Consider the following 11,369-nt stretch of genomic DNA (forward strand, 5'->3'; position numbering starts at 1 on the left):
ACCTGCCAATAGATTCTGAATCCTTGCAACCCCACCCCCTTACCTTAGTAAGTGCTCAAAATTGTAAAGAGACAGCACAATGGCCCACCCCCAGCCCTACTTCATAATTGAACTAACCTGGAGCCTTGGCTCAAGGATAGACAACAGGAAAGTAAATAGCAGAAGTGGCTGCTTCTCCATTTTCCACTGAGTTTTGGAATTAAAGAGAAAGATAGGAGAACTGCTACAAATAGAGAAAAATCAATGAAGAACTGCTCATAACCAGAGCCCCAGCAAAGATCCAGTGCTAGAAAGAACAGCTACTGGGGCACAAACAATAGCTATCTCTGAAAATGACAGTACCCAGAAGGTATTTATGGAGATTAGAGAATTGTTGGAGAGAATGAATAAAGCTCAAAAAATGCAAGGGCTAAAAATAAATGAAATTGCAACAGAGCTGAAGAAACCCAAGAAAGCATACTTAGAAATAAAGAACTCCATCCTAAAAATAAATAGTGAACTGACAAACATGGGTAGCAGATATAACCAAGCAGAAGAAAGAATCTCAGAGCTGGAAGACAAAAACATGGAATTAATCTGATCTGTATTAAAAATAAAGAAAATAAAACTTAAGAAAGAAGAAGGAACCTTCCAAGAAAAAAACTGCTAGGGGAGAGAAGGGCATACCTTATCAACAGGGGCACCTGCATGATCAATGTTTGTATAACTAACTCTGAATTATACCCCACATCTTTATAATAAAAATTAAAAAACAACAACAAAAGAAAACAAAACAAAAAGCAGATTCTTTGAAAGAATAAACAATATTGATAGACCTCTAGCCAGAATGATCAAGAAAAAGCCCAGATAAACACAACCAGAAACAAAAAAGATGGAGTCACACCTGATTCTGAAGAAATAAAAACAATTATTCGAGATGACTATGCACACCTGTCTGAACACAAACTTGATAACCTAAATGAAATGGAGGACTTTCTGACAACACTCAACCTCTCAAGGCTGAAGCAAGAAGAACTTGAGATCCTAAGTAGACCAATAGCAACCCAGGAAGTTGACTCTGTCATCAGAAAACTACCTACAAGAAGAAAGGCCTGGACCAGAGAGATTTCTAGCAGAATTCTACAAAACATACAAGGAGGAGCCAACACCAATTCTCCTGAAAGCACTCTAGTCAATTGAGAAAGACAGAACGCTCCCCAAATCATTTTATGAAGCTAACATCACACTGCTACCCAAATCGAGTAAAGGTCCAACTAAGAAAGAGAACTATAGGCCAATTTTCCTGGAGAACATAGATGCAAAAATTCTCAATAAGATTCTAGCAAATTGGACCCAACAACACATCTAAAAAATCATCCACCATGACCATATAGGCTTCATGCCCAAGTTACAGGGTTGATTCCACATCTGCAAGATCATAAATGTAATTAAATACATCAACAGATGTAAAAACAAGAACCACATGATTTTAATATTAGATTTGGAAAAAGCTTTTGATAAAAGCCAGCATCCCTTCTTGAACCCTTGAACACCTAGTCATAGAGGGACCATACCTCAAAATAGTAAGAGCCATCTATGATAAACCCACAGCCAGCATATTGCTAAACAGACAGAAATTGGAAGCATTTCCCCTGAAAACCGGAGCAAGACAAGGCTGCTCACTCTCATCCCTTCCATTCAACATAGTGCTGGAAATCCTAGCTATAGAAATCAGACAAGAGAAAGAAATCAGGGGTAACCAAATAGGAAAAGAAGTCAAGTTACCCCTCTTTGAAGATGAAATGATCCCATACCTCAAAAATCCAAGAGAATCTGTCAAAAACCTCCTTGCACTGGTAAAGGGCTTTGGCAAAGTCTCATGGCACTCAACAAACATGCAAAAGACAATCACATTCAACAACAGGCAGAGAAACAAATAAAAAGCACAATCCCATTAACAATTGCCACACACAAGCCGGGCTCGGTGGCTCAGCCTGTAATCCCGCACCTTTGGGAGGCTGAGTGAGTGGGTTGCCTAAGCCTACGGGTTCGAGACCCACCTGGGCAGTGAGACCTCATCTCTACAATAAATCAAAAAATTAGCCGGGTGTGATAGCGTGCACCTGTAGTTCCAGCTACTTGGAAGTCTGAGGAGGAAGGATAGCCGGAGCCGAGCAGGTCGAGGCTGCGGTGGCCAAGAGCAGCCCCTGCACTCCAGTCTGGGCGACAGAGAGAGACTCCAACTCAAAAAAAAAAAAAAAATTTTCTTTCACTTATATTTTTTAGTTTTCAGAATATATGTTTTGCACTTCTGTTAAATTTATTCCCAAGTATTTAATTTTTTGATGCTATTTTAAATGAGCAATGTCACTTAGAATTTAGAAATCCTTAGTCACAAGAAAGTAATAACATTGCTTCTTAAGAGAATTAGGCATTAAACTCACTTCCCTAGGTAATTTCACAAAAAGCTAAGTAATTAAGGAGAACAATTGACAAAATATATCCCTTTCTTCTGGGATTTTCTAGCGATCACACTTTCAGCATTTCTAGGGTATCTTGATTCTTTTCTATTGGTTTGTTTTCTTGGCAAGCTTTAAGAGTCTTTCATCTCCTGCTGTAGGTGTAGTAGAGGGAAAGGAAGTCAATATTCCCCAAAATGTAGCAGGCTCTTCATATCCGACTTAGAGGTGCCTAGGCAATGGGGATTGCTTGAAATTTAAATATTCGCTGTTAGCTTTGCAGAGAATTGGGAATTGCATAATTCTACTTTTATTTTCCCCACCATAAAAAAACAGAAATGCTAATGTCTTTATATTTTATTCTTGCAAATGAGCATCTATTTGTAAATGGAGACACAATGATGTTAAGTAAATTGATCAAGGTCAGTCAGTGGTGAATTCTCTGGATTAAAATAAGGCACTGAGAGCCACGGCCAGTGCGTTCATCTTCTGCTCTTTTCTGTCTACTACTTCTTGATAATTAAGATAATGGTGGTTCTGAAGAATCCTATATTAAATATCAGCATTTCCTTTTTTCTAATCTACCGTTTTACTAACTCAAAACTCTGCCATGGGACTTCTAATTCCTTTCAACAAATACATTTTTTTTTTTTTGAGTTGGAGTCTCACTCTGTCATCCAGACTGGAGTGCAGTGGCCGCTCCCGGCCACCACAGCCTCGACCTGCTGGGCTCCGGCAATCCTTCTGCCTCAGCCTTCCAAGTAGCCGGAATTACAGGCGTGCGCTACCACGCCCGGCTGATTTTTTTTTTGACTTATTGTAGAGATGAGGTCTCGCAGCCCAGGCGGGTCTCGAACCCGCGGGCTCAGGCAATCTACTCACCTCAGCCTCCCAAAGGCGCGGGATTACAGGCTGAGCCACCAAGCCCGGCTAACAAATACATATTTTAAAAACTGTGTGAAACAAAGATTCACTAACTTTCAGTCACCTAATAAATTGTATTTGAATATATTGTCCCAACAAGACCTCTTGGCATATCATAGGAAGAAAAATTTAGTGTTTTGTCCTAGAATAATTGAGTTATTTTGTGAAAATATATTTGATTATTTATATTACTGTATAATGTTTCCTTTAATAGTGTCTTCAAAAATCCAAACTTCAAACAAGAGATTCAAACCTTGTGTAAATATTGATAGTAATAATAATCATTACTGTGTTTATTTTTATAATGTTTAATTTTTTACTGAGTGGAATTGGCTTGTAATTTTAGATTATTATTAAATAAAAGCTGTGATAGTCACCTTTATCATAATGCTGGCTTAGAGAAAAATTAATGTACTATTAATCATAAACATTTATTCTTGCTTTAATGAGATCTTTATTGTGGGTAAAAAAAATTGTATATACCTATATCTAGATTATAAAAATACATGGATGTGTGTGTATATACAATCGTCCCTTGTTATTCTTGGGGAATTGGTTCCAGGTAGCCCCTCAGACACTAAAATCTTCAGATACTCAAGTCCCTTATACAAAATGGGGGTGTTTTTGCATATAACCTATGCACATTTTTCTGTATATTTTTAATTATTTCTAGATTACTTGTAATGCTTAACACAATATAAATGCTGTATCTATAGTTGCTATCCAATATCATTTTTAAATTTGTATTTTTTAATTGTAGTGTTAGGGATTTTTTTTCCCAAGAAAATGTATATATAATTTTGTATATTCATATAATTTTAGAGTTGTGAGGTACATGTGAGAATTTGCTATATTAGAAAATTGCAGGCAAGTGAGGTTTGGGCTTCTAACAAACTCTCCCCTCCAGTAGTGGACACGGTACCACTGGATAGTTGTGTTCTCATTCCTCCTCAATTCCTCCTCCCCTAAACTGTGCCCGGCTCAGTTGTTCTCACCTTTATGCTTGTGTGCCCTAGGTTTAAGGTCCACTCATGAGTGAGAACATGCGGTATTCATTTTTTTGCGTGTGGTTGTTCTTTGCAATCGTTTTCTTAGAGTGATGGTCTCCAGTTGCATCCATGAAGCTGTGAGGGACATGATTTGGCTCTTCTTTATGGCCGCGTAGTTGCCATCATTTGTATGTGCCACATTTTCTTTATCCAGTGCACTTTCAATGGGCCTCTGGGTTGGTTCCATATTTTTGCAGTTGTGAATAGTGCTGTAGCACCATGGGTTGCACAGAAGAGTTCCCATGGGAAGACATGGGTTGCCAGGATGATAAGGTTCCTTTTCCCTCGCAGCAGCTGTCTGCCTTCAGTACTCAAATGTTCCTTCCCTGTCCCTGCAGCTTGTTCCAAATAGAAACTACCAGCAGCAGAATTCGTCCTTGGGTGAGACAAATAAAGGCAACGACGGTTTTCCACTCTGACTAGTAGGGGATGGTATGGCCCTAGACAAATGCTCGAATTGGATCCTAGATCCCATGGGCGGTGGCAGGCACAGCTGTGATATATCTAGGCCATTTCTCATGTTAGACTGAAGTCCTGTGGGACTCAAGGGACCTTCTCATTCTATGATAGCAGTGCTGAGCTCCGAATTGCCCACACTCACCATTTCTCCACGTACGGAGGTTGCTCTTTTTCCAAATATTTTCACCTTGAAGGACTGGCAGTTGCTCTAGCTCGGTCAGTGGGCAAATGTAAAGAACTAGGACATTACTATCCACTATTGTAGGCCTTATGAACACTGTATACTTAGGCTACACTAAACTTATGTAAAGATATGTTGGTTCTTTAGTCATAAGCTAATCCTTATTTACTGGATTTTTTGACTTTATAAACTTAATATTTGAACTTTTCGATTCTTTTGAAATAACAGCTAAAAACAAAAACTTTGTACAGCTGTGCAAAAATGTTTCCATCTTTTTGTATTCTTATTTATAAAACTTTTAGTTTTTCAAATATAATTTTGTTGTCGTTGTTGCTAAAAACGAAGACAAACACATACATTAGCCCAGGCCTGTACAGAGTAAAGATCATCAAGTCGGCACTAAGCAACGGGGTTCTTTCGGCTCCAGCAGAATCTTTTCTTTTCTTTTCTTTGTTTCTTCTTGAGTTGGAGTCTCACTCCGTTGCCTAGGCTGGAGGGCTGTGGCCACTCCCGGCCACCGCAGCCTCGACCTGCTGGGCTCCGGCGATCCTTCCGCCTCAGCCTTCCGAGTAGCTGGAACTACAGGCACGCACTACCACACCTGGCTACTTTTTTTCATTTATTGTAGAGATGAGGTGTCGCCAACTTGCCCGAGCAGGTCTCGAACCCACGGGCTCAGGCAATCCACTTGCCTTGGCCTCCCAAAGTGCTGGGATGACAGACTGAGCCACCGAGCTCAGCCTCCAGCATAATCTTAAGGAATCACCATTGCATATACACTCTTTCATTCACGGAGACATTGTTATGTGGCACATGACTGTGTCTCTCTCTCTCTATCTTTATCTCTATCTCTGTCTCTATATCCCCATATCTATATCTATTTCTATATCTGTCTTGCTATTTCAGCTGATGGGGCCTGAAAGAAATGACACCTTGTAATATAGTTGGATTTTTTGTTGTTTTTTTTTAAGCTCTGTCTTGACCCAATTTTCAGGTCCTGGCGAGAGACTGGTCAATTTGCCTTCTTCGGCCATGATTAAGTTCTCCAACCACCTTCCCTACTGGGCTTCACGACACTATCCAGCTAACTTGATTGCTCCAGGAGCAGGCACAAGACAACTAAACAAAGGCCCTAAACCCCAGAGTGACACAAAAACTATTCACATGATCCAAGTCTAACTAGCTTCCGTGCCTTACCTCTCCTATTTCCCGTCACACAAACCACAATAAAGGCTCTTGTCCATTGCTTCCCATCTCCCTCTACCTTGTGGTTTGTGCTGGTGTTTCCTCCGATTGGCATTCTGTGCAACTTCTCAGGGAACTATTCGTAGCAAAACTAAAGTTCTTTCTGATTTCTCTCTTTTATTTGTTTCTAGTTCCTTGTGCCTAACCCAAGGTAATATGATGAAAACACACCCTAGGTAGCCACCAGCGCAACTAGAACCAAAGCTATTGGTTTCTACTATCATTTTCCAATAAAATGAACCAGATCTCCTTGGGAAAATGCTTGACATTAGGTTTGGGGCAGGAAATATACAAGGCAAGCCTGCAATATTGGGTAGCATCGGGAATTAAAGAGGCTGAAAAAATGTCCACGTTTTTGGGGTATATCAAAGAACCACAAAAGATAACTTAAAATAGCCACTAATAACCAACACTAGAATTATTTGAAAAATATAATAAATAAAGTACTGGGTTATAATTCCATATGTAAATGCCCATGTGTCCTCATTGTCATAAATGAATGATTGAATAAATAATGAAATGGAGGCAAACAGACAAATCTCTCATGCAGAGGAATTCCAAATATTTGGTATAGGTCCTCTGTCCTCAGAAAGGTGAAATATAACTCCCACACCCTAAGCATGGTCCGGGCATAGTGACTTTCTCTGAAGAGTACAGTATGCTAAGGATGAGGGAAGGGGAAAGAATATCTTCACTGTGGAAACCCTAATAAATGATACCTGAGCCAGATGATCAAGGTCATTGTCAACAGTCATGCCTATCACGTATACTTTGGTATGCAGTGAGTACATTGACATATTACCCCTGTGATCTTTCCCTCCAGAACACATAAATGCAGTCTTATCATCAAAGAAACATCAGGGAAAAAAAAATCCAATACAGAGGCATCCAACAAATAGCCGACCAGTACTCCTCAAAACTGTTAAGATCAAAAAAAGGAAAATCTTAGAAACTGTCACAGTCAGGAGGTGGCTAAGGAAACATGAAGACTAATGGGTTGTCTTGCATTACATCCTAGATAAGGGGCGAAAACTAAGAAAATCTAAATACACTGTGGACTTCAGTTAAAAGTTACATAAAATGTACTTATTCACTGAGTTTATTGCCTCTGCTTAGTTATCAATTTAATCATTCTTTTATCTCAGTGAGAACTTGTAGGTATTTACACATAGAATTATAATCCAGTGCAATCTTATTTATCATATTTTTCAAATGATTCCAGTGTTGGTCATTAGTGGCCAATTTACTATACTAATCTAAGATGTAAATGAAAGGGAAGCCTGGATATGTGGTATATCTCTGTGCTATTTTTGACACTTTTTCTTTTTTCTTTTTTTTTCGAGTTGGAGTCTCACTCTGTCGCCCAGACTGGAGTGCAGTGGTCGCTCCCGGCCACCGCAGCCTCGACCTGCTGGGCTCTGGCGATCCTTTCGCCTCAGCCTTTCGAGTAGCCGGAATTACAGGCATGCGCTGCCACGCCCGGTTGATTTTTTGATTTATTGTAGAGATGAGGTCTCGCTGCCCAGGCGGGTCTCAAATCTGGGAGCTCAAGCAATCCACTCACCTCAGCCTCCCAAAGGCGCGGGATTACAGGCTGAGCCACCGAGCCTGGCTGACACTTTTTCTATAAATCTAAAATTGTTATAAACAATAAGGTAGATTTTTAACAAAGAACATTACATTTTGTGAAGACTTCCTGCATGCCAGACAAATCTTTCGCACCTGATTTACAGACTAGAAAACAACTGAGATTAAAGGATTTGTCTCGTTTTCTTCCTCACCACTAGCTTATTCTAGTTTATCTCCAAGGCATCTCCCTGACTCAAATGTCACCCTCTGTTGTGCATTATCTTTACCAGTTGAATCAGAGTGAACTTTCTTTTATTTAGTTGAGCTGTTCGTTAGTACTTAATTCTTGTTTGCATTAAAGTAATGTATGTATATAATATTTAAAGTCTAACAAGTCATGTGTGAACCCAAAAAGCATTACCTCCTTCACTTTCTCTGCTCAGATTCCCCCTTTTCAGATGCAACTATTACGTTATTTCTCCTTATGATTCATTTCACATTTCCAAATAATATGCTTATCTTGTGACTTCCTGATCTTCCATTTTAAGACATTATCTCTACTACAAAAAAAGAGATTCATTCATAATAAGTGATGTTACACATAGACACTTCTTCTACTTCTATGATTTTGAGTTACTCAGTATGCAATGTTTATACTGTTATTAATTTAAAACATTATTCACGCCCGCGTCGATGACAATAGCATAATTACATTTCGATCTCGTATCATTCTTAGCTTTTCCTGGGGTTTATAAAGGCCATTTAAATTTTTTCTAGTTTTCTACAGACTTATCAATAAATCAATTCCAAATCTGACAAAATAATAAAACGTATCTTAATAAGTCAAACGCATAACAACATTTTCAAACATATGATCTTTAAATGTTTAAAAGAATCTCACCGACTTTCTCCTGGACTCATATATCCCTCTGTTTCAATATCAGCTAATTCCTGGCATGCTACACAGCTGTCAACCTGAAACTTCTATTCAACCCCTTCCTGCTAATTTGTATCATACCTCCTCTGCGTAGGATGGCTTTCCTGGCTCCATGGCTGTCTTTTTCTCAACTGATTCCTTTGTATATTTTGCTGGTCATCTTTCATTGCTCATTCATGCATGACATAAATTGTATACATGTGGCTAGACTTTAATTGGTTCATCTTATAGTTGTTGACTGCATAGGATAAAGGTTTCCTCAAGTCAATATATCTATAGGGATTTTCTGTTAAACGTGTCTTTTTTTTTTTTCTTGTAAAGAATCTTTCATTTACCTACCAAGGCCTTATAGACCTAGCTGCTGTATTCTGGAAGAGGTGTAGAAGGATGCCTAGGATGTTTCACCATTTAATCTCCCAGTTTTTAATCCCTTCGTTTTCACTGCAATGCCTCATCACAGCCTTCCCTGGACCATATTTCCAGAGCCTCTGACTCTCTCAATGCAAAAGTAAAAATCAAATTTTGTTGCTGTTAGGACCAGAGCCTGTGGAATGAGGGTCTGTGTGCTATGGCAGGATTTCAAGTTGTCCCAAGTCTTAAACATAGGTTCAGTATATCTGTCTACCTTTAGCCCATTCCTGAATCCAGGACTTCGGAAGAATCTTGGGCTTCCAATGTTTGAGCTTTTGCAGCATTTTAAATCCAGTATATGACCACTTCAAGGTGGCTACCTCACCCAATGCCAAGCACTCAGATTTTAGCATTCTCTGACTCCTAAATCAGTTAACGCCCAACCAATTTTTGCCAGCTTTCACAGCTTTTTAAAAAATTTCTCATTTGTTTTATGCCTCTCCTAGACATTATACATTTTTTTTCAAACTACTGAAATTCATTTCATGTACTGAGCCTTAATTAATGGATTTCCATGAAGGATACCCTCTCTTCATAGTTAATTTGAAAATACTGTCTGTGTATATAATCTCCATATATCTCTATCTCTGTGATTTTGCATTTTTCTGCTACGGCTCCTGGATGAATAAGAACACCCTTTAGCAAGAACATGAGGGAAAGAACAAAGACGTGAACTTGAGTATCAAATTGAAGGTTTATAGATAGGTTAAGCGCCAGAAGAGTGAGTTAATGAACGTTTGAAAAGGCATCATGAAAGAATAATAATTCGATGTAGCTTAAATATAGAATTCAAAACCATAAGAAATGAAATTTTTTTCATATTGAATATTTCAAAAAATTGTTGAGTGGCAGCTCTGTAGTAGGCAGTTTTATGCACTACAGATAAAACAGAAAAACTAAAAAATATTTCTGCCTGTTGCGTGTTCACATCCTAATGGGGGAAAGAATAATGGCAATAAGTGAGCTAAAGGAACATAATCTCACAGAAAAAAATTTAGCAGCAATAACATGGGAATATAAGATGCTTTTTCTAAGCTGATAACATGTAAGCATAGTCCTAGGTTGGATGAGAAAGTAAAGTTTTGCAAATTCTTGAACGCTTGCATAATGGGAGTTGTGGACATCAAGTGCAACAGCCCTGAGGTGAAAGTTGCCTGGTATGCTCAGAAAATATAAAGATCACCGTGCTCAAGCTTAGTGAAAGCTGAACAACAAATGATAGAAGGAGGTAAGGTCAGAAAGGAAAGGGCAGGAAGAACTGCTCAACATTGCGCCTTGAGGGCCCATCGTGTAAGTGGCATCATGCTACACGACTTAGAAAACAAGGACGGGAATTTGAGCACCGGGATGACCGCAGGTCTGACTTACGTGTTGTGGGGACATTTTGGCTTCTTTGTGGAGAACAGACTGTTGGAGAGCCATGGGAGAAGGAAAATGGGGGGACTGAGGGGATCCATTTGGAGGCTAATGTGATAATCAAGGTGAGGAGTTATGGTAACTTGGGCGGTAGAGGTGAAGAGAGATGGATAGATAGGGACGTATGTTTTCTATCGACTAAATAGTATTGTGTACAAAAAGGGGCACTTTTATCTTTTTCTTTCTGATCTTTGTGCTTTCGTTTGTCTTGACTTATTGCACTGCCTAGTAACTCCAGTATTATGGAGAATAACAGGAGAAAACATTCAGTCTTTCAGTATTGAATGTGGTGTTAGCTATGGATTTCTGTAGATGTTCTTTTAAAAATTGCAGGAAAGGCTGGGCTCGGTGGCTCAACCTGTCATCCCAGCACTTTGGGAGACCGAGGTGAGTGGAAGGCCTGAGCCCGCAGGTTCGAGACCCACCTGGGCAACTTAGCGAGACCTCCTCTCTACAATAAATCAAAAATCAGCTGGGCGTGGTAGCGCGCACCTGTAATTCCGGCTACTTGGAAGGCTGAGGCGGAAGGATGGCCCGAGCCCAGCAGGTCGAGGCTGCGGTGGCCAGGAGCGGTCACTGCACTCCAGCCTGGGGGACAGAGTGAGACTCCAACTCAAAAATAATAAAAAATAAAATAAAAATTGCAGAAGTTTCTCTTCATTATTTGTTTTCTGAGTTTTTAAAATATTTTTGTTATAATTGATTTTCAAGTATGAAAATAGCCCTGCATTCCTGAAATA

This window comes from Carlito syrichta, unplaced genomic scaffold (genome assembly GCF_000164805.1).
Source record: "Carlito syrichta isolate Samal-C Ts95f unplaced genomic scaffold, Tarsius_syrichta-2.0.1 Scaffold304484, whole genome shotgun sequence".
Classification (NCBI taxonomy): domain Eukaryota; kingdom Metazoa; phylum Chordata; class Mammalia; order Primates; family Tarsiidae; genus Carlito; species Carlito syrichta.